At 39.1% G+C, this 22,774-nt stretch overlaps 1 protein-coding gene across 3 annotated transcripts in view; it reads right to left on the bottom strand.

The window, feature by feature from the left end:
• Positions 1 to 22,774, bottom strand: part of LOC117231598 (serine/threonine-protein kinase 25) — a 114,223-nt gene that overhangs the window by 78,294 nt on the left and 13,155 nt on the right. The window contains exon 1 of one of the 3 annotated variants that reach the window (XM_033490185.1): positions 5,968 to 6,122. The exons of the other annotated variants lie outside the window; for them this stretch is intronic. The gene's annotated coding sequence lies outside the window, so the exon portion shown is untranslated. Of the gene's footprint in view, positions 1 to 5,967; positions 6,123 to 22,774 lie in introns of those variants that run through there. 3 annotated transcript variants of the gene reach the window in all.

Raw genomic sequence — 22,774 nt, forward strand, 5'->3', positions numbered from 1 at the left:
TCCTCTGCGCGCTCGTATCAACGCGAACAGTGCAAGTCTGCGGAGGATTTCTATAGGCTAGTTTTCATGAATCCTATCGGCGGTCCGCAGAGCCGGACACGTTCTACAATGCGGTCGCATCCGCGCACCGAGTGTTGAAAACATTTTCTGCGACGACGGACGCGTTCCTGTTATCAAACGATTTGTTCGCCAAGCCGCATTTAAATCGTCCTCGAACGGCGATCGTACCTCGAAAACCAAGGAAATTAAAACTCTCGAACGAGGAAGTGGAATTCTGTCAGATGATATAGCAACCACAATATGGAATATGCTTGGGTTTAACGGGAAAATTTTGCCAGCGTATTCTATGGATCCTACGATCAAGTAAAATATGTTATATAAATATAGATCATTTGGAGCTTTCAAAAAGTTATAGTAAAAATACGAGAGAGAAATACGACAAGTTCTCTTTCTTATTCTTCAAATTTCTCTTCTTAATATTCATACGCTTTCTTATCGCTGATTGTAAGATTCTTCCTTCTTTGCAACCAGAAATTCCCCCTAGAGTCATCCGCAAAATTACGGCAAGATTGCTTCCTGAATGTGGAAATTTTTCTAAGACGCAATTTTATCGCGATAAAGAGCAGCAGAAGAAAGTAACGTCGACCGGAAGTTCACCAAATGATAGATTATTTCCCTCTCCTAATGGAGGTGGACATTGACCACGAAAATAGTTGCAACTAGAAGGAACCTGGGAAAATGTCGCGTAGTCGATAGGACAGGTAATTGACGCAGTTGCTCGAGGCTTTTTTCAAATAAAAAATTCCGTTACATACAAAACCTTGTACAAAAACCGTTTCGAGTCTACTATGGTGTTATAATGATCGATACAATGCGAGGTACGTTCCATACGATAGAAAACCGTGTTACACGAATCATAGTTTAATATTGTGCTGGTTATATCAATTCAGATATGAAAGATAAATCTGTACATGTTTTATACATTACAGTTATTAGTAGGCGTTTAATCATTAGCGCGGATGCTTCTGCAAATTAACGTTTTTAAGATTACAATTAAATAAAGATTTGCTTCGTTCTTTACAAATTATAACGAGTGCTTTACTTTGGATATTTTGTGTATTCTTGCGTGCGTTCTGTATATTTTTGCATATTTAGTGCTCATAAATGCGTAAATAAACGCTGCGAGCACATATAATCGTATGATAGGTATCGCGTTTCCGAAAAAAAGGGAAAAGAAATTGCAAACTTATTTAACGCGTTATACGAGCTTTATCACATTTTACTAATATTCCCACTTTATCGCAATTACTTTACCTAATTCGTGTGTTACGAAGGACCATTATACTTGATATCCAATTTGCAAGTTTCTTTCCACGCTGCATCTTCGTTCATATCGGGGACGAAAGATACTGCAAGATCGAAAGAACATCTGCAGACCCGGAAAAATGCAAAGGCAGTCGGTTATTTTTAAGATAGCTCGTCAGGTCTTCGCGTTATGCGAAACGTACGTAAAATCATGAGACCAAATAGGCGAGCAATATTTTTAGAGAGGCTTTGATCTCAGTGTGCAAACAGTGCATCATCTTGCCCATCTCGTTTCTGTAAACAATCTACGAGCGAAGGCTTCATTTTTAAACACTCAGTAGCTTGCTTCATACAGATTGGCAACTAATTTTTCAAAGCGAATTCCGAATTAATGTCGAACGTTGCGCGAACCAATAGCAATAGGTTGATAAAAATCTGAATAAACTTTGATCGACAGTTTTTACAGTTGAAATGTTTCTCGTGTTAACTATATCCCCGATAATCCAACGAGAATTGATGGGAAAATCGGACGCTCCGATAGTCTCCAGAAATACCTAATGTATCGGGTCAGGTTGTTTCGGTAACCTGCTGGCTGTCAGGCATCTGACGCATTCACGGAATTCGGAATATCGGGGAAAGAGACTCGTCTGCAGCATCTCTCACCTGTCAGTCCAGAATCTAAAAATACGAGCGTGCATATACGTCCGCGATCGATCACAGTGCATCGCACCAGACGTTGCTTTGTGAGCGGCAGCAACATTTACGAACGCAGCAGTCCGAGGCTGCAAATATTTTCCTTCCTAGCCGATAACTCTATAAAAACTGCTTTCTTTCCATAGAAAAGCGATAATTCCTCAAAAACTACTTACCATGTGTTAATTTCTAGCGATTTATACTGCTCGTTCCACCCTTTGCCGATTTATCGAACGATAACTCGCGATGGCTATTCTCTTGTTCTCCTTAAAGGCAGAAGGACCGAAATAAAATGTCGAGTTCAACGTCGTGTATTGAAAACCGTAAAGGGTTAAAGCTTCAAACGTAGAGTTGTATATTTTTCTTGAAATATTACATGGACGCGATCGACTCGTGTTGCGTTGCAACGACGCGGAAGGATACGACGTAGGAGAGAAATTTTGAAGAACCAGCAGCGAGTCGATTTCCAGGCAATTGCAGCTCGATTGCAACAGTCACGAGGTTAGTGGCTCGCGTGTTACTAATGGCCAAGAAAGTTCCACGCACGAAAAATACCGATCCGGGGTGGTCTTACGGGCACACGTCTTACAGAAAAATCAGATAACACCCACACGCTCTACATGAATCGGCCGATACGGACGACATTATGAATCACAGGAGAAAATTGCTTCGCGAACGTGCTGCTCTAACGTCTACGGATAATTTAGTACCACTTCGATCAATTTCCTCCGTTGATAATTGAGCTTAGAATAGAATATCTCACGGATACCTGCGTATATCTGTTTGTATTTTATAAATGAGGAATTAAACGAAGGAAGGAAAAAGAATTAATAAATTATTTGAACGTAATTTAAACATCTATCTAGATATAGCTATGCTCGTGTTGTAACCACTCATCTTCTATAAATTGCATTAACATAGTGATTATGAGAAACATATATCCACTATGAGTAGATAGAACCGATACGAGAGGAATTAATTTAACGATATTAACAAGAATAAAAAGTCGATGTACAGTTGGCCAGAAAAATCAACGTACACCTATCGAATCTTGCGTATTAATGGAAATTAAATCTCGTTTATATGAATTCACAGACGAAGAAATAATTTACATAATTGGAGTTCATATAATAGGATTCTATTAATTCTCTCCATTATCTGTGATTTTTCATTTACGTAATAGGAGTTTATATTATTCAAATAAGTGGGTTCAAGCACTAGGTGTTCATTTAACCGGGGCTAACTAAAATTTCCTTGAAATGAACGAAACTTCGCTGTGTAAACGTTTAGTTCACGAAATTGTTACAAACAGATCTCCGTTTACTTCTTAATAATAAATACGTGTCTCGGTTCAAAGAATACAAGATTTTATACCAAAATTGTCTTTGTTATAACATTTCACAGTTAAGAAACATATGCAAATATTTTTCAGTGACTATATTTGCTCAACAAAAATTTGTTTCATCTTTAGAGACAGGTAGCACGTGCATAGAAGGATATTCGGTCGACACGAAAGAACAGTTTCTCGTTTCTGTCTTTCAGAACAGATTTAGTCGTTATATTTTCTTAATAAATAAATATACCGACATTAGATGGCCCGTCGTTAAATTATAATCAGCCAGGGTACCTCGTCGGGCGACGGTTTTATTGTCAGACGCTTGACGATCCGGTAAAATAACTCATAGTGTATTAAACGCGTGTAAATATTCTAAACGCGACGCACAAACTCGCGAGCACATCGTGTTTCCTTCGTTAACGAACTGACTTCCAGATTTCCTCTATAAATCCTGCAACGTTGAACTCGAATTTCTTCGCGACGCTCCTTGAAAACCACCGGGACAGACTGAAATATCTCTCTCACCCCCAAGAGACGAGGATAAAACGGTACGTCGCTCTCGAGAGGCTCTCGTTGCCTTTCCAGACGCAGAATTTTTGCAAAACGAGACACACGCTAATTCCCCGGAAGCTGCAGTTACGCTGAAAGGTCCAAAGAGAGGCAAACAATTTTCAGTCTCCAACCATTTCTTATCTTCCGGCGATTTTTCTTTTGTTTCCGCGAGGCTATATGTTTCTTCCAACCCCTAGGAGAATCGTCGTGTACGCCAGCGTTTTACGAGTATTATCCAAACTTCTTCCCCATAGAGTATAGAGAGACACCGTAAATCTTGGTCGGTGGGAAGAGCCCCCGTAGAAGGCGGCGAGATGAAAAACGGATCGTGGTAAGCCACTTTATCGGAACTTCCTAAGCTCGATGCAACGTCACATACAAATTCTTATATTTTATCGAACGTCGTTCCAACCTTATGAATCTGATCGAATCTCGTCCTTGTTGAAGCTTCAACAGAATTTGACTATCGAAAATCGACTGCATATACAAGAGCAGACTTGCGTTTTATCAAAAAGATATCACTCGAACATTACGAATTGGGTGAAATTTTGTCCTCGTCAAACTTTCAATAAAATGGATCTTCGATAGTACGGGAGTCGTAGCTTACGATTTAAATTAGACATCGCTCGAACGATGACGACTAACCCTCGTTCTCGTCAGAGTTCGAATAAAATTGGAAGAACACCGAACTACTCGCGGTGTATAAAATAGTCGTGCGAATAAACTCACGTCTTATCGAATCGGTATCGCTCGAACGTTATGAATCTAATCGAATCTCGCCCTCGTTAAAACTTCGATAAAATAGGGGGAACACTGACTCGATAGCCACGATTAAAGGAGAATTCAACGTGACTCTGTACGTTCGACGTCGTACTAACTAGTCGTACGAGTAAAAGCATAACATCTCTAAAAAGGGAAACTGTTGAAGAAACAAACAGGTGTCATCGGGATCCTTATTTTTCTCAGTAGCAAGAGGCGTCTGTCTCGTGACCGGTTCTTTGATCCACAATGGCGCTTCGACGCAACCAGATTGCAGCTCGGTCGAATGAACTGTCTGACTCGTGCACCGGGACGAATATCACTGTGGCTGCGAGAAAAACCGGCGCGTCACGCGACGCTCGTCAACAAGTTGGAAATTGGTATCGTCGTCAGGTAGCTGGCCGCCTTGTTCCTCGTCTCTTACGGGACACGAAACGGTTCACCGGTGGGTTTCGTGCCGGCCCGTTGATCCTCGCTCTGGGTAGTGCTACCTACTTCTCTCGCAATGACTCGCTATGAATCTATAAATAAACTCGATATCACCGTTTCTTAACGAACTCGTACGCCAGACGATGATTTTTATTCGCGAGCATCGCGTGTTCACCGATTAACGGCTGTTGTTGCGTTTTGTTTGCGCTTACGTCGGGTACCAACCAGGTACAAATACGTGGAACAATTTATTTTCCTTCGCGCGAGAAGTACTCGAGGGTGGCACGAGAAATCGATAAATCGTAGAATTTCGTAGAAACTGCTACTTTTCCACGGAGTTTCGCGATCCGCGAATCTATAAATAGTCCGCAGTGGACGAAAGTTCGCGCGGCTGGATTATCGATCGTAATTAAAGCAAATGATGCGAGGTACGAGAAGCGTTCCCGTCTGCGGTCGATATCACGTAATGTTCCGCGTTATGCCCGAGAATAAAAAAATACCAGGTAAATATGTTGAATTTGTCGCTATGAAACAGCGCACGGTGACTCAGTACACCCATAATGTTACTGCTATCTTTATGTGCTTTCCAGATTTAGCCGGCAGGCTAACGAGAATCATCGCATGATAGGACGAGGGTGAGTCCGGAATAAGAAAACGTATACGTTCTTCTATTTCTACGTTCTATTGTGACGCAAACATTTCCTAAATGTCGACTAACACGTTTCCTTTACACGTTTCACAATCGATCTTTACCTGTACAAAATCTGTTCTATCCATCCACTTATCTCGAAGATCGCTGCATCTTCGTTTATACCAAACAACCTCAAATTATACAAAACGAAAGGGAAACTAAAATGAATAATAAAAAAAAAAAACCTACAAATCGGAATTACCTCTTAGGACGAATCCATCCGCTGCTCACGCACTGCTGCGTACACCCCCCGGCAAAAAAAGGCGATCGGAGCACTTCACGGCGGGGGTGTTGCGTACTGAATGACGGGGTGCGCGTATACGTGTCTTGCGGAGCAGTCGCGCGTCGACTGAAGGCTCCCTTACTAGCAACGAATTCACATAGGAACGACAACGGCGACGCCACGACGCAACCAACCAACCCTTACCAGCCAGCCAGCCAACCAGCCGGCGAACCATCCAGCTAGCCAGCCAGCCAGTGGTTCTCTCTCGCTCCCCGCAGTATCGTCGCAACCCCCTGGTATTGCACGAACAACCCCCTCCACCAGGGATTGAAAACCACGCGGAGAGGGGCTGCGTGTATCGCCACGCGCCCGACAAACTGGAGGGGGTGTCTGCTGGTGGAATTACTTCGCCTGGCAAAAACTCACCCCCTGTCTGACTCTCGCGCTTTCTCTCTCACTCTCTCTCTCTTTCCCTACGAGTTGTCCTTAGTTGGAAAGCGGTGGAAGGGAGTTTAGGAATATGACGAACACGAAGTGAGGAGGAGTCAGGGGGCGTCAGGGGCCGATGTACCCTGATCCGAAGGTCGCCAGGCACAAAGAAGATAAATTGGAATTTGGGCTTGTTCCTGGCTCTGGACCGACCGATTTTCTTTTATTCGTTTCTCCGTAACCCGACCATTCTTACCGTTTCTAGCGGGAAGAACACGCAACAGCGAACGTTAAGCGCTTAATAGCAATTAAGAAGCAGAGAAACACTTCGCCACCCCTTGCTACTTTTTTTCAGAGGACAAAAGATGGAAATTACGGAGTGGAAGTAAGGTTCTCTCGTGTTACCGTAAGACGGACAAGTTTTCGAGGGGTTCATGAAGCGAGGGAGGCCGATGCACTCCATTACGAAGGTCGCAGCGGTGGCGGGACAGAGATAAATCGGGATTTCGCGATTGTTACTGATTCCAGAACCTCGGGACTGTTTCGAGCGTTTAGCTCGGTCTCCCTTCCAACTATCGTTGGAAACTTAACCATTTGAGGAGATTGAGTTTCAAGAAATGAATTAGGGGAAGACGTGCAGTATAAACCAAAGATATTTCTTGCTTCCGTCGATAGATACCAACTGATATACTAATATTATACTTTATATGGTACGTATGTGTGTGATGTATAGGAAATAAATAATATAATTCTCTGTATCATATTCTAGGGTCATTTTTGATTTGTAAAAACAAATTTTGAATAAATGGTCGAATATCACTTTTTACGAATATTATTAATCAATTTTTCGTTCGCCAAAAATTACAACATTTTTATATTTCCGAGTTGTTCGATTTCGTTATTGAATTTGAAAAAGACGAGCTCCTTCTATGAAATTATGAAGATATTTTAAACGAGTGAATTAGTCGTGTGTCTACGTATAGCCAAACTAAGAAGATTCAATCGGTTTCTCTCGCAACTTTCAATGAAAATAAAAACGTCGAGAAGCTGAATTAAAATCAAGTATTTAATAACCGTTTGCTATACGAAAGCTTAACGACTGAATAACGTATCTGAATTATGAATCTAAACGAAATAAAGGAAAATGAATATTGCATGGAATAAAAGATTAGAAGTTTCGAAAGCGAAGAAGTTTTTTTCCTCCCTGTTTTTATACGCGAGAATGAACTTCGAATGGAGCAGGGAAACAGGAGCGGAGAACTAGAAGACGAGGGCAATGTACCACGATCAGAAGGTCGTGGCACCGACATGGAAAAAGTAAATTAGGATTCGGCACCTACGAAATCTGTCGGGTCCTTGGACGAATAAATCGAACCGGGGGAGCTTAAGTTGACTCTCTGTAGATATCGAAACCCACTCTTTCGTTTATCGTCGGACGATTGATAAGACGCGGATAAACGTACAAAGTCAACCGGAATATTGCATCCATCGTACACTTTAATTTTACTTTTATTAAATGAAACGAAAAAAAAATCGAAACTGATTCATGTTTCACGGATCGAAGATTTAACTAAAGCTCAAGATTTAACTAAAATCATTCTTTGTTTAAAATTTGTGAATCAGGAGAAACCATAGAAGATAAACAACTAGCTCCTATCATAAAATCACCAACTTAGAATAATACAGGACTTTTGCATTCCGTAATGATATAAATTTCGAAATAATTAAAACATAGTACACGTGAGTTAAGAAAATAGAATGTTCCTGGCACGATCAACGCTGTATATGTAAATATTCGCGTAAAAGTATCCAACTTTTACGAGGGATGATTTAAATTTCAAATACTCGGCTCGCGAATGAACTTTGTAGCACTGTCGCCGCTGAATTTCTCGTTTCTAAATCTTTATGAACGTCCGGTAATATTTGACGACTTACCGGGCGAAGAGACTGCGATATCTCGCGCCTCCAAACTAAAATTAAAAGCTTCTCCGCCCTCGTAATCTCATTGCCGGACAACGAAAAGATAATACTCAGTCGCCTGTGAGAGCAGACAATTCTGGAACGTTAACTTGTGCAATCGAAACTTTTCAGTAAGTTTGGTTGACAGTGTGAAAATGGCTCGCGACAGTCTCGCAGGTGGAATAAAAACCACCCCGGTGTTTAAGCGAACTTTTTTTTATCGCGTCGCGAGCAACGGTGGAAGATAAATTCGAATCTGTCAAGATAGAGAGCGAGGAGAGCGAAATGAATTCGGCTGACGGTGTTGGTTTATTTCTTTAAGAAAACGAGAAGCTTTCAGAAGGCGGAGGGTTCGCGATAAAAAGTTGATCAATAGAACGAAGGGTGCAATTCGTTAACCTACACCGACCACGACGCCTGATCGAAATTGACTTGTCACATTGATGGCAGAAAAAGAAAATTGACCCTATAAACGATTCTGAAATTCGCGCTATCGATTACCACGATTCTACCAAATTAAAATAAAACGAAACCGCGATCAAGAGAGCAAACATGATTTTTAATGGAACTGATGCGAATTATAAAATGGAAGATCCACGAATAATTTCAACGTAATTCTGTTGTTATATTCGAGAAACTTGAATCATAGAGACGAATGAACTCGTCATCTCTGGTTAAAAAAAAGTTAACAGGGCGAGAAGCTTTTTCTAATTAAATTATATTAATTATAATACTAATCGAATAGTATAATCTTCTAGATCGAATCGTCACATAGATTACACGAACGAGAGACTGTCTCTACAAACAATTCTGAATCTCGTGCCACCAGTTACAATGGTTCTATCAAGCTAGAATAAGGCAGAACTCTAACAAGATGCACGCGAGATCGCATAAATTGAAGCTACAAATCATCCGATCGAACGATTCCAAAAAGAATAGATATTTATCCTCGAGTTATCTTTAAAGCTGGAGGATTAACGACCCGATCGCTGCTTCCGTAAATTCCGCGGCACAATGCAAACGTGTATCTCGAAAACATGAATATTCATCTCTCCCTTAAGCTCACAGCTCGCCGATGCATCTTCGACCGTGGAAATACAAATTCTGGGGCTGACGGGCCAGTTCGCGGACGCGCTCACCGTGAAAAATAAGTTCTGTTGGAAGGATTTCGTGAGGATGGCGGCGGTTCAGGCTTCGATCGAGACGAGATTGGTGCACGAAGGAGCAAACCGGTTTCTCGAGCGGGTTGAAGGATGCTGCGGTGCCCGGAGGAGGCAAGGAACTTCAACGAGGAACGAGCGGAAGATCGATCATGTCGGCGTACAGCGACGAATCTACCATATCGTGTAATTTCGGCCACTTAAGCACTTTTAAGAAAAGCAATAAATCGCAACACAGAGCGCAGAATACCGGGAGAAACGACAAAGTTTGGTTATACCGCTGAGAACAATTGGTAAAAACAAGCGAAAGAATTTCCACGTGTACTACCATTCGAAAAACTATTCTATTCGGAGATATCGATGAATTTTTAGTAGCAGCGTTTCAATTCGTTCAAAGCGTACAAATTAATGAATTAGTACGTAGAAACGGTATTGACACTCCTCGTTACAGAGTTAGCAGATCACGTTGTTATATTCCTACCGTTTCAGATGATATTAGATTTTATACGAATTATTTTATTGAAGATAGATCTTTAAAAAAAGGAAACTCTGAATATTTTTGAACAGTACTGCGTGATATATACATATATAGTTTATCTCTCGCTTATATAAATACGAGACATGTTTTATTGCTTGCACTATTCTTCTCGGCAATCGCGGGTCGCTAGTTACGAGGGAAACGTGCCACGACTGCGTCGAAATTCGACTGGAACTCCGCCAGATTTCTTTGATTAAAAGAAAAATATTGTTACGCGTCCACTTCGGCCGCACTTCGCTCGAATCTTCAATGTCGCAAACTCGTGCGAGGATCTTAAACGACTTGGTTAAAAGCAGACCTACACGCTGTAATAGGTCGCGCGAAGAGCTGCAATTCGATCGGGTTCTTGGAAAATGTGTGTCATCGTATTTTACGGGATCTTCTCGCGGCTGTCTCTGAGTAAGAGATCAGATTATTCGCGTGTAATAAGGGTTACAAGCTTTATAGAGCGTGCTATATGTATCAAGGGTGTGTCTGCCCCGCACCACAACGCCAGAGTTTCCCCTTCGACACTACGGTCTCGTTAGTTTTATTCTCGTCTCGTGGTTTCTGTGCCAGCCAACCAAGGGCTGAAACTTCTCATCCAGAAACCGATGAGAAACAAAATAAATCTGGCGTTTTAAAGCCCTGTGCAACCTACATCTCCGTTACCGCGACTTTCTGAAAGCTGCTAATGAAAGGATGCTTCGCAAAGCTAGCAAGAAAAGAAAAAAAGAAAAGAAAAAAGAAAAAAGCTAGGCTGCGCCGATAATATAAAAAGAGATCGATTGTAGAATCGCTTACTCGTGCGAAACGTGATCGTAGCGAGATTAAACTTCTTCTTAATTATCGTTTCTTCTTACCTGAAACAAAAACAAAGAAGAAAGAAAATTAATGATGGGAAAGAAGCATTGTACAAGGCAGATCGCTTAAATATCGCGAGCCGAGCTTTTAATGTTTCGATGGCAATCCATTGAAAATGAAAAGCAGCGAATCGAATTGAAGCAACCCAGTAAACATATCGATTGCTCCGAGATGCAACCCGCCTTTTGTAACAGTCGACGGAAGAATGCATAACGAGTTTACAAAGCGAACGTTTACGAACGGATCGCTGTTGCAAGATTTATGGAGCAACACGAAGCATTAATTTTTCTCCGCGCGCTTCCATCGTTCTCCTAACCTCTTTTCCATTTTAAGTGCATTTTGTTCGCCGCCCATTCTTTTCCAGTGGCTTGTAGTAACCCACGAATTATTCACTTCCACTCTCTTACCAGTAAAATCCTATTCCACTTAAGCTATGAATTCTATAGAAAGTCAAACGTTAAATCGACTTTTCAGCTAATTCGCACGATTCACTCTTCAAACGTTTCAACTGTGTCGAGTGTAAAGTACAGGAAAGTACGTAAGCCGAATATCTTGGAAGTATCCGCGTGAAAAGTCTTCTTTTGCTCCCGTTTAGACTAAACCGATGTAAATGGTAGCTATTCGCAAGGACGCAAGCTTTCTAACGCGAAATTTGCTATTCCTCCCACGGGAACAGTATCCGTAGCGATTACTCATCTTTCGGAAGAACAACCATAGAATTCCGATGATCGTGACACATAAGGAGCGAACACGAGAACGCGATAATTTAGGATCGTGACGTACCTACTCAGAAGGATATTCGGATGGACGAAAAAAGAGCCGAAGAAATTGCGCAAATCGACGCGCACTCACGTCATTCAAAGTACTAACATCGTGTTCTTATATCCTGTATATTGTTTGTATCTTACATCGAACCGAAACAAAGTGGCAGAATAAACAGAAATACGTTATTGACTATGCGTATTAGAACACTTACTCGCGTCACATGTTTGAGTCACACGGTAGCGACCAATTTGCTCGATTGGTTGATATTTGATAAATCAGATAACGATAGTGTACTTTGATACAAAAGATACAGAGAATTGATATAATCAGTTTGATCAATCGTAGTGGTTCATTTATTAGAATATTCTAATAATGTTTATGTTACTTTATTTAGCATCGTCCGTTTATACGATTATATATTTATACGATTATTACCTTTTTCCAGTACTAAATGACTCATGATTCGTAAAAAGAAGCGTACTTTTTTGTCCATTCTGTTTATAGTGTACATCGAACGATCGGCGTAAAGGCTGTCGTACGATAGCCGATAACGCAGGAACATTTCCATTCTAAAAGGCAATGTTTTATAATGTATACACGATAGTATCGTATGACGGAAATCTCGATATCTCATTATGCCGATTGACATGCGCACCAGCCTATCCTACGACAACTTTGCCTGATGATCCGCTTCTACCACTGGACTATGACTCATGTTTGCCTCGAAATGACTGCGTAGGAAATATAAGTACATACATATACATACGCAGAAACTGCGATCTACGAAACTGGAATTACACTGCCGGCTCATAAACACCTGCTGGGTTCGTACGGAACGTGATAATTAATCTGGATCGTCAAAAGAAAAGATCAACGTTTATCGTTTGTTAGAATGTTTTAAACAAACAACATCTAAACAAACGTGAACATTGCACAAAGTTTTTCTTCGAACTGGTCGCTGTATACTTTTACGCTCGTGTAAATATTCTGATACGTATTTCTAAACGACGTACAGCGATGGACGAAAGGAACGTTTCAATAGCTGTTTCACTATCATTCATCATAGAAAGGAGGCGATTCTACGCGAAAAAAGAAGTCGAAAATATAGAATAAAAATTTCTTTCTTATTTTTTTTTTCTTAATTTTTTCATCGAGACAACGATCTACAGTGAGATCCGTTATAACGTACCGCACGCGTACCGAGCGAAAATTCAAAGTCGATTTTCTCGAAAACAAAGCCTCAAACGAACAATTTTTATCCTATATTTTCGACTTCTTTTTTCGCGTAGTATCACCCCCTTTCCGCTTGTACCACCAGTTACCAACCACCCTGTATGTCGCAAAATAGGTGATCGTTGCTCCAATAAAAGTATCTAGTGCAAGATAGCTGATACTGGTATGCAGGTTCCAATTTTGAACTTTCTTTCGAAACTTTCGAAGCGTTCACGGTAACTTCTTCCATCGATCGAATTCTACTTTTTGAAAGAACGATATAGTCTACTCTGGTTCCTGTAATCGCGCAAATGCATCGTGTTTGAGGGAAGTTAAGACTGTGTTCGTCAAAGGACGTGTAGAAATGTCGAGCGAAGCTTAATTATGATAGAGAGGTCAGATGGAAATGTACCGTGCTCCGGAAAGTTCTGATTAACGTTCAGGGAGCAATTGAAAAATAGCGTTCCCCTGTGTACACAGAGCTTCGTCCCGATGTCTCTTTTCGACAGAAGGACGGACTGACGTTTAAGTATGTAAAATTAATTAACGTTGATTAACGTTGGTCGCGATGGGAAAGCTGTGAACGAGTTCGTGGGCCGAATACAGGGCAGGGATTACCACCCGCGGCAAGAACCCATTAAAAACTGCCAAGACTATTTGTTTTGCCGTCGACACGCGTACAGCAGCCACGTAAAACGCTTGTCGTTCGTACTAAAAATTCGATTTCGCTTCTCCGTGCTGCGGTTACGACCGAATGTAATAACCATCTCCGCAGGATTATCCTCCATTAATCTCGATCGTCCGAATAAATCCAGCCTCGCACATTTTTCTCGCTGCTTTTATGCAGGTAGAAAGAGAAGGTACGGAATAGGATGGAAAAGATGGCCGATGTGTTTCAAAGAGAAAAATTCGTCGAGAAGGAACTGCAGCCTCAGCGAAGACAGGTTTAGAGCTTTCGTTCTCGTTTCTCGCCGCGATAACGACCAAGGACACTTTAAATCGCCGTTCGAGCCTCTACTATCTCTCGAATAACATATCCACGCTTGATCTCGGTGAGTAAATCGCCTTCGTAGAAAGAACCCGTGCCAAGTTCTCGACTGCGCTGCGCTGCGTTGTCTGAGAAGTCGCCACCGTGGCTGGCTAGCCTCTTCGTTGCTTCTTTCCTCTCGTTTCGCGATGAATCAGTGGAAACGCATGGAACAATCTTGTTCCTGGAGTGAACACGCAAACGACGTACCAAGTGGGAGAAAAGAAAAGAGAAGGGGAAGAAAGATCGCAGGGATCAGGAGTTACACGTGTAAAATGGAGAGTAGTAACGATAGAAGAATTTCGAAGAGAAAATGTTCCAGGGTTTCGATCGCGTCTGCTCAACTTTACTACCTTGGATATATTTTACAATCTTTCTAGTAGGTGTTACATCGATGTCAAGCATCGATACTCTTAGCAGGCAAGGATACAATGAGATGATAAATTAAATTTTTCAAACGAACACATCCATTGATCTAGTCGCGGATAAGACTTCATGTTGCACGATGCGCGTAGTCTCTTTATCAATTTAAAAAAAGGAGCGTATGGAGACAAAGCATGTTGAATTTCAGGCTATAAAAGGTATTTGTGACTCTAATCCCTGTACTTTCTACGATTCGTCGATTCCAATTTTATCGATCTGCCGATACATATCGAATATAAGTATCTGTCGAAGCACGAGATAGACTTTTATCGAGGTTCTTAAAACGATTTTATCATCTCCTGTTTATACGTATTTTTATACACGTAGACTGGCCTGTCGGCTTAAAACGAGCGTTTTAAGGTATGCAGCTACTTCAAGCAGCTATATCGAGAAACCTTTCGATACCACTCTTAATTCTATTCTATTCCAAGAAATACCATAGAAAGGCACTAGTTATCGTTTAAAACAAGGATATCTAATTCTATGATAAAATAATTGAAAATCTGTAACTGAGACGTAATGCTTTTCTAATGATATTTTGAAATCAATTAAAAGTAAGTGTATGTGAGAAATTTCAGGAGAAAACTTTGTGAGAAGGAAAAGCAAGTCAAAGATCATCGATTCTATCCCCTTTTTCATCCCGGTATACACACGTCGAGGCTTCCACGAATTTTAATCGCCAAATGAGCGTACACAATTCGCGGACCGTGTAAACAATGGCTGTATTTTTCCTGTGTGCTGGGTTAACATATTAATTGCGCGACAGATGCGGCTGAAAATGTAGGAAAAATAAGAGTAATATGCACAAAGAATAACAAACAGAAATATGATAGAAAAATGTATCATAAACGAAACTTCCAACCTTCCATGAAATTATTTAATAATCAAACTTATCTTGTTAGCAGTAGCATTCTTTATTGCGTTGGTTTCTGTGAAATGTCGATTTTTCAAAGAAAACCTTTTTACCACGAGTAGTTCTTTCAAACTATCATGTATTTAATGAAAGTAATTTTCATATTGTTCGAAATACCTACTCGACCATTTCATTTCATTACTCCAGCTTTGAAAGAAATAATGTATATTAGTTTTTCTTATTAGTTTCTCTATTTAGAGGTTCTTTTAAAATAATTCGTGAATTAGAAATTGTTTAGACAAAACAGGATATCAATAATATTTTTCATCCCTTCTTATAATACTTTTAATTAATGGTGATAATTTATAAATGTTATTATGTCTTTTGATAATAATTATTAATGTCTTTTATCTGTGACCGTCATATAATATTTTTAATTAAAGATGATAACTTATAGATGTTATTATATCTTTTGCTAATAATTGAAACCTTAGGGGGATATGATCCATCATTTAAAAATACGATTGTTTCCACTTCATATATCTAACAATGTAAACATCAATATGTGATAACCTTATCCGAGTAACATCGTTAATGTTTATCGTTGTCGACTTTGTATCAAGTATCAAGTGTGATTCACATACACGTTTTGTGAAACAGCCGCGATAGTAAATCTCTCATAGCTATGTCACAGATTTAATATGTACTTTTATTTTCTTGCCGGCACTTGAGATCTTTGTTTCACAAGATAATACGTCGACGCTTTTCTTTATTAACTTGGAACATGAAAGCTGAAGTATACTTGTACGAATATAAACACGACAATTATAACGTTGTCGTGAAGGTAACGGGAATATTGCTATTGTTCAATGAATGTGCAAGAATAAAATGTATATAAATGATAAAAACATATTTATAGAAATGTAGCTCAAATAAAACGAGAAAAATACAAATGGAAATTAAATATAAAATATTACAACAGGGAAAAAAATATAGAAACGGAAATAAAATAGGTATGCGGTTACACGTATGAAAATTGATTTAATTCATTCTATGACAAATGAAAGAAATTATAAATTTGAAATCAAATTCCTAAATGAACATTATACTATACGATACAATTTTATTTCTACTGCAGCCACTATCAATTAAATTCAATTGTGAATAAGCGTAAACTTATTCGTATGATAAATTGAACGTAAACAGATTAATGTAGAATTTGTATGGGAATTCATAATTGTGTTAATACAATTAAGGAAATGAAATCTAGCCAGAGAAGTTTATTCCAGTCATCAAATATTATAACTTCAGGTATATAATACACGGATAATTTGTGTGCATTTTACATCTTCAAATGTCTTATAAATAGCTGTAGTCTACCGACATTGCAAAATAAAAGCACGAGAATGTAGAAGCAGAGTAGATTCGTGAAGCTGCATAGATCAATACCGATTCTGCTAACAAAGAACCAGGAACAATCTAAGAATAAATTTCTCCAACTTGCCCAAAACTCCATTTAGGATATTTAGTTATTTAGACCGAACTATTAACGTACACGCTTTTATTATTCCTGCTGTAGAATCTCCGTAAAAGGAGAACAAAGTACGTAAGTAAGATACATTTGACAATTTCATTGATAAATTATTAAGTTTCGCGACGTACGATATTTATCGAGAATGGCATTTTGTCAAAGTCGTTATACCATATGATAACAATGAAAGCGAGTTGAAGCATAATATGTTTACGACGTTACGATGCCACTGTATGGTGTTTCATTAGTTTGCAAGCAGTTTCACAAGCATGTGAACTGCGCGATGCACTCACGGCGCGTACCGTTACGTCAAAAAGCCTGACACGACGTGTAAAAGTCAGGATCAATAGCCTTGAGGACTTTTATCGTCGAAATAAATTACGTTTCAGATAAGGCGACGCTTTTCAACCGGTAGCAGGCGAAACAATTGTAAAAAGCAAGCAAAAAGAGTGCTGACAAAAGGGAATCAACACCTCGAACAAATTTAATATCCTTCTTTGAGAGACGCGTTACGCGGAACAGGAACGTAATTGAACAAATCGAACTATACGCTACAGTTCCCTTTGATTAAGAAAACGTATCGAAGAAACAAAAGACTTCCTTTGATAAAGCGTTGCGATTTTACTCCTTTCCATTGCACGCTGGTTCGAGAATAGATATACACGATTGCTTTTATTAACAAATACCGATCATAGGTAAAAGACGTCACACATTTCTATTCACATTTTTATCTTACGTTCTAATTAATTCGTGGCCAAGAACAAAAGAAATATTTAGAAGGAAATAATGAAACCGACAAAAGTTTACTGTAATATGCTATAAAGAATGTTTTATAAAATAAACGTCTCGTCATCGATGATCTTAAACGCATACCAGATAATATTTAATCAGAAGGAGAAGGAATGTTGGTAACGAAACGACGACGTCGACGAACTTTGGCATGCCTTGTTACCTAAGCGAGTTAGAAAAGCACGTTTGATGCTTGCTTGACCTCAGTAGCCTTTATCGATCCGTCTCCCGAAACTATTTGATTAGAAATCGCTTTAATTAAGGGCGTCCGCCCTTTAATTCCGCCCCATCACCTTATCTGTTCCAGCCAAAGTGCTCGCTTTATTAAGATGAACATCGACAGTATTAACGCTCGTTCGCGAAATTTCCTGATCTTCGCTTCTTACGAAAATAGACACAATTCTTATTATGAAAATTTATTATTGTTTCTAAAATATCCACGGAATATCTCGGTAGTTAATTGAACCTTTCCATATGCCGTCGTCGTCGTTGAAAAGCAAACGCGATTTCACATACGAAAGGTCGCGTCGGCGCGCGAAGCGCCGAGTTGCCTAAACGCGATACAGGAAATTGGGCATGAGATTGAACGTTAATCCTTAATTTGTCCTGGAAGCTATCGTTTCGGAATGGATTTTATTACATCCAGTGCAGGGGAAATCGAATCTACAAACTGACGTATGCTGCTCTTGCGCGGATTGTAACGTAACTATATTGGCGCGTATTTTTGGTGCTTCTGGCATCGATTTTCGGATTGCAGGTTGCACGAACGTCTGCAACTACAACCGTGTTATTTGCCACGAAAGGATGGATTACGCTTACAACAGTAAGCTTTAAACAGATTTTCAGGGAAAATTTCGTCGACGGTCGATCATTTCTGCTAATTAGCTGGTTATTGCCCCGAGCAGAAAATAGAGAAGGGATTTACGTACTGGAAACAAAGCGCAATTGTGTCGACGCAAACTATAGGAGGGTAGATGCACCCTTGGAGTGCGGGATACGTACGTATTCCTTCGGTTGTTAGTCTGGCCATCGACCGTCTGCGGGGCGCGTGTCCTGGGGCAAAGACCTCTGCTCCTCGTATATCCTGCCAACCGTTTCTAACGCTTCGCTGCTTTTCGAATACGATCGAAAAAATATTCCGTGTCACGCTAAATTCAAATCGATGGTCACAAATTCTACCGTCATTTTGAAATAACAGGTACACTGTCACTGAAAAATTTTGAGATACTTATTTTCGGACAGACGTGATTTAATCACAGAATTGTAAATCGATTCTACGTGAACCAAAATTTCCTTATCGCTGCTTTTGGGACGTAATCGAAAAATATTCCGTGTGATTTTAGATTTAAATCGCCGATAGTCAAACATTTGACAAGTACTTTGATAGGCTGCCGCTCAAGAGCGTCAGGACACTTATTTTTGATAAGATGTGATTGATTCACAGAATTACGTGAATCGAGTCGACATGATCGAAAATAAAAATTTCATCTCGGCAAGTTAATTTGTACACTTGAACCAAATTCATATTAGGTTGTCCCAAATGTTTCTTTCGTTCTATAAGGAAATAATGGATGCATAATATTTTGTTCCAATGGAACAAAATGGATCATACACAATTCAATAGAATAATATAAAACAAAAAATGTTGTGCATCTACTATTTTCTTATAAAGCGAAACTTTTGGTACAATCTAATATTCATCGTTTCTATAAATCGACCAAATTGCGGAAATAATTTTTTAACCGCAAAAACGTAAACGAAATAACGCGACTCTTGTGAAAAATAAATGGCTACAGCGGAAAGTGGAGCTCGGAAAAACAGAAAAGGAGGGTAACGTATAATTAAATCCGAGACGAAAAACACACGAGGCTGTAACGTTGCCACGTTTATTCAACCACCTGTTCAACCCTTCTCAATTCCCATCTACTCTCGAAGATAGAAGCACTCTCTTCAACATCTCTTTTCTTCCAGTTAATGCCTCGAAGCATCTTTATTCGCGAGTCGTATATTTTAGTCGATTTCATTCTGAAAATTGCCTTCTTAATCGAGTCTCGTTCAGCCAATTATTAATCCTTTAACGATGCATTTTCAGAAATCGTCTCCTCCAAACACAAGAGAATAGCAAAGGGAAATATAACGTTATTATCAATGCAACACAAGTCCCAATAAGAACAGAGTATACATAGACACGCGATCATATACGTACATGTCGACGAACGAAGTCGACAATGAATGATTCTTAGTTCCTACATTTCCAGCTCGATTAAAATTTCGATATTACTCACTAACGACAACCTTCCTTACAATTCATGAAAGTTGTCCAATGACTATCTAAAGAGCTAAAGATGCACGTTAACGCGTGTAGCGCGAAGCATGTTGCAAATATTTTGGAGAGACATATAATATGAAACTTAATGAAAGATGAAAGATAATCTGGCACATTACGTACCTCGTTAATTCTGAATAATGCCAATATTCCAGTTCATAGTTAAACGAAACCATAATAAACTCGAATGTACAAAGAATAATGATAAAATGTAATTACAATATATGCACTTGGTATATTTTATTTATTTATGAGTTTATTTTAAGATGCTCCTTTTAACGATAAAGTTGCTAGTGATCAACAATGCATTAAATATAGCAACCATTACTAACCAAGAAAAATTAGCTCAACACTGTAAAGGTTTAGCTCTAGATGATTAATATATCTCGATTGAAGTACATCGGATTTAGAATTGCGCACGAGTCAGGTGTATGGTTATGTCTTCGGTGCATAATCCAATTCACGAAACGGGCTTTGCTGTAATGCACCGGGAAGTTGCATAAGTACAGACGACCGCGTACTCGCGAGGTCTTAATATCGAGAGACACGAGGGGCGATTGTCGCTTGACAGAATGCAGCTGAAAACCAATTTAAACGTATTAGCGTAAATTATTATTGCCGCGGTTGCACTCGTGACGCGTGTATGATAAGACAACATGGAATATTCTCGTTTCTTACTTTCGAATATCAGTTAGATTATAATTCATGTAATTCACGTAACAAATGTATTCCAAGCTAGTTTAGTTGGCAACAGATGTGTAACTTTGTAGCGTCGATATTTAATGCTCTAGAATTTTGTATAGATATTAAATTTCGCTAACGATTATCATGAAAATTAAAACTTTCCTGTATATTGGAAATTTTTGTAACAAAATTAAAAAAAGAAAAAAATAAAACGACATATTAAGAAATAGATTGGAAATTGTAAGCGACTCATCCTCCTTGACAAAAATATGAATCTGTATAAAACTAGTAATAATTCATACTTTACTCATAGATATACATTATAGATATACATTATACATATACATTATGGATATACATACATACATATATATATACTCATAATTAAAACTAATAATTCATACGAAAATAATCCCAAATATATTTCAACGTTTCTTAAATCGTATTCGATCTGAACAACGTGTATATTTCTTTCTTTTGATACAGTGCTTCATGAACGCCATTTATTCGATAGATAGTTCGATATGTTCTGGCGTCTGGCTCGATCAATGTTTGCGAGATAACAGATAGCAAAGCGACGTCTCTGTCGATAGAAACCACTTCTTGATTTGCAAATGGCAGCGGTGAAAAGCTCTTTTCCGTGGATAATGGATTTTTTCTGTGCTTTTTGCGAGGCCGATGGAGCTGTAAAATAGCAACGTCACAGTAGCTATAAAACAGTTCTCGGGGCGTGGAAACAACGGTACCTATCTTCTTGTAAGATTTCCTTATAAAGACAGTTATACTACAGACACCTACTTCGATGCCATCGTCTCAAAATAACAGGAATATCAGTGTTGCGCCATGGAACCGCGTTAGCTCTACAGAAATTAGAAATAGTTGAATCGCAATGCGGAAAAGAAACTCGTCTCAAAAAATGATTTTAGAATTTTGTACAGTCAATTAGGAAAATGTATCAGATCCCACTGCTACTTGTAGGTTCTCTATAAAAATCAATAACGGTTTACAGAATCAAAGATTTCGTAACTTCTAGCATAGTTACATTCCAAGAATTTTCTCAGCCAAATATCTTACACTTTTTTAGTTCATTTCCATTAGAAACATATTGATATAGTAAGCAAACTCCGAGTCATTTTCTGTTCATATATATAGTGAGTTGTAGAAATGTTTATAGCCTTAAGAATATTAAATGTGTGACGATTTGTTTAAATCTCCATTTATATTGTAACGAATTGCTTTCACAATTGGTTTCACAATGAACGATATATCAATCACAAGCTTAATTACGATGTTGTATATTCATATTGAGAAATATGGCAGGGTATATATCATCGGAGAACGTTAGTCATTTGTATTCATCTATGGATAACATATCGATTTAACGATGTCTATTAACATACAACATCCATTTCGAGCCATATAGACCAGAAGAGAACAGGATTAAAATAAATATATATTCGAGTTGTAAGCATAATATACATAAATGCTTACTTCTATAACAAACTGTTTTTCATTTCTTCGGATAAGCCAAGTATATCAAATTATACGATTATATGTAAACTTTCCTGGTATGGCTAACTGTATGCATTAAATGATTCGAATACCATACTATCGACGATAGTCTTCCTAGTTCTTCCAACGAATGTATTTCGTTAAGTCGACAGGCGTTTCTGTAATAGATAATTCATGCGCGTTTTTTCAAATTCACGGCGCAAAAGTCTTCCGCGTTTCGCTGGACATCGACGATTTGCTAACCTGCCGAGAAACATTTCGGCTGGTTTATCACGGTATTACAACATTCAGAATCTTCCGAAGAATGTCCAGGAAAGTGGAACGCATTAGAAAGCAATGCGGAACGAAATGTTTTAAGGCACCTACACACGGGTTTACGAATTCTTTGAAACGTCCACCGTGCCACTCGTTTGACGTACCTTGTTCCAAAAGAGGGTTCGTTTCTCCTGCAAATAGATGTGGAACATGCTCTGCTTCACGAACGAGTTTCCACGAGTAAAAGACGCGTCATTTTCGTTCCGCCTATGCTATGACGTGTGCACGCGACGAATTGATGCTCTCTGTGAGTAAACAGAAACCTAGACCCTTTTGCGCAACAATTTTACCTAACAGGTACAGTAGAATCTCGATTATTGTTTCCAATTGTTTTTATAACATAGTCTGTTGTCCATTTTCCAAATCAACCTTTGTTCGGAATACTTGATTTAATCGAATTATAATGAGAGTTTATCAAAT

Source organism: Bombus vosnesenskii, unplaced genomic scaffold (assembly GCF_011952255.1).
Source record: "Bombus vosnesenskii isolate JDL3184/JDL3185 unplaced genomic scaffold, Bvos_JDL3184-5_v1.1 scf7180000013273, whole genome shotgun sequence".
In the NCBI taxonomy this organism is placed as follows: domain Eukaryota; kingdom Metazoa; phylum Arthropoda; class Insecta; order Hymenoptera; family Apidae; genus Bombus; species Bombus vosnesenskii.